Source organism: Leuciscus leuciscus (genome assembly GCF_965113295.1).
Source record: "Leuciscus leuciscus genome assembly, chromosome: 10".
NCBI lineage: Eukaryota > Metazoa > Chordata > Actinopteri > Cypriniformes > Leuciscidae > Leuciscus > Leuciscus leuciscus.
This window is the reverse complement of record NC_138734.1, coordinates 42,398,044-42,400,399: the sequence shown is the minus strand read 5'-3', so window position 1 is coordinate 42,400,399 and position 2,356 is coordinate 42,398,044. Positions and strand designations below refer to the sequence as shown.

General features: G+C 42.3%; 1 long non-coding RNA gene across 1 annotated transcript; it reads left to right on the top strand.

The window, feature by feature from the left end:
• The first annotated feature begins 1,099 nt into the window (after nucleotides 1–1,099).
• Nucleotides 1,100–2,042, top strand: LOC309507961. The gene is made up of 4 exons (XR_014209325.1): nucleotides 1,100–1,269; nucleotides 1,373–1,523; nucleotides 1,618–1,781; nucleotides 1,912–2,042. It is a non-coding gene; the product is annotated as an uncharacterized lncRNA (long non-coding RNA).
• Nucleotides 2,043–2,356: the final 314 nt, after the last annotated feature.

Genomic DNA, 2,356 nt, shown 5'->3' with positions numbered 1-2,356 from the left:
GGGCGTAAAACTGCCTGGGCCGTATATCTACCGGCTCCAGTGCTGCGTTCCAGTCCACTTTTAGACACGCACTTGCGAACTTCCCTAAGCACTTCCCCACGGGGGAATCCCCGCCGCCATTTTGAAGTGCGTTCCACTTCGTGAAGTGGACGAGGGAAGTTTAGATGGAGAGACCCTCGTTCCCTCGATTTTGACCGAGGGAGCGAGTCTGCTTCAAATGTACACTTCAGGCACCTATATGTCCCACAATGCAACACGATTGTGACGTCAGTGTATATCTCGTCTAATCACCACCACACAGTCAACTCTATGATATATTAATTATATTTTATTTTAATTTAAAACAACCCAAACACACCTATAAACATTTGGATGCTGCATTAAACAAATTCTTAAAGGGAAAAAAAATGTAAATAATAAATCAACTCCACAGCTGATTCCAAGTGATCAAGGAATTAGGACGTTCCAATTCAGCCCATTGCAGTTTCCGCCAGTAGTGGGCACTCGCAATGACGTACATCCGAGTGAACGAGACGGAGGGAAGTTAGCAAGTGATGGGCATGACAATTTTGGACTGGAACGCAGCACTCGTCTGCAGCCGCCCCATATAGAGGGAAACAACACGTCATCAATCCAGAAGTCGGCCATATTGGCGGCACTGAACGTAAACAATGCCACTGAACTGAACGGACTCGCAAATTTGGCTGATTATTGCTGCTGAAAAATGGTCGTGTTTTGGTCTGTACTAATCGGTCACACTGGGGAAAAACATTTGGAGTTCTATATATAACAGGTCAAATATGTGCTTCCACTTGCTACAGTTATTTTCATGTATGGCCCCTTTAATTGCACTCTCCGCCCAGATCTGGTAGTTCACAAAGTGGGTGGATGTCATGTATGCCAAAATGGCATTCCTAATTCGCTGGCCAGATAGAGAGTGCATAAGAGATTCAGTACCATCAGAAATGCGATTCCAGTTTCCCCATAGATTGAAATGACTTTTCAATCTATCACTACACCACAATCTGAATTTATTGCAAAAATGCATGTCTGTTATACAACTTACAGTTTTTTCTATGATTTTTGTGTTTCAGTGCCAAGACCTACTCAAATTATAAGAAGTGGACAACAGCTAAATATTTAATCGCCTGTCATCCATCTGGATGCATCACCTTCCTTTCAAAAGGCTGGGGGAGTCGGGCATCTGATGTCCATATTGTGAGGCAGTCTGGCTTTTTATCTTCCAGCTACCACAAGCCAGGAGACCAGGTATGTACTAGTTTGTGCAGATGTAGCTGGGAACATTACTTGTGAATACCCCTGACTTTTTTTAATCAATGAATTGTTTGTATGTTTGAATTCTCTATTACAGATACTGGCTGACAGGGGTTTTACTCTTCTGGAAGATTTAGCTGTTCTCAGTGCCCATTTGGTCATGCCAGCATTCACTTGTGGCCGGAAACAACTGCCTGGGAAAGAAGTTGAGGAGTCACGTGTGAAATCGAATATCAGAATTCACATAGGTAAGAATTTTTATTTGAGATAATTTTAATTACAAGAACAATAAAAAAACAACAACAAAAAAAGATGAGATATTTATTTTCTTTTTTTTTAAAGAAAGAGTGATTGGGGTCCTCAAGGGACGGTTCCACATCCTGGATGGTCCGATTCCGATGCGTTTGGTGAAGAGCCTAATGAATGAAAGGCAAAACAAAGAAGAGGCAACAATTGACAAGATTGTTCATGTGTGTGCAGCTTTAGTCAACATGTCCAGCAGTGTGGTAAGTTAATAACAATCCCAGATGACAATCCACATACCTGTTGAAGGCAATATTGCTCATTTACAGCTCATTTTCAATTAACTATTGCACCTATATCATGAACTTTAGCATGAAATGTCTGGCTTTACAGGTCTAACTGTCCTATTGGGAAGTACCATCACTCTGCTCCTCTGCTGGTCCCTGCTATGATGCCTGAAGTACCATCACTCTGCTCCTGCCCTGCTCTGCTGGTCCCTGTCACCACTTCCTTTTCTGCTGCCCTTTCTCTTGCCTTTGACTGCACTCTTGTCATTTGCTCCACTACTCCCTGCCTCAGTGCCTGCGATAGTGGCACTACTACAACTGGCTGTCAGATGATCTTAGTGAGAATTAACAGAGGTTTAGATGTTGATATTTGTTTAATTTGAAGTGTCACCATTGTGGTGATCAGTGTTTGCTTTAGTTGGGCTCTTGGTCCCCTTTCTTTTTACTTTAACTTTTCTTTGGCTGCTGTAACAGTGTGTTTGTGTAACACAATTGTTGTGGCAGAGAAAGCCTAGAAAAAGTATGTGGTGTTATAAGCGTGATGATGATGT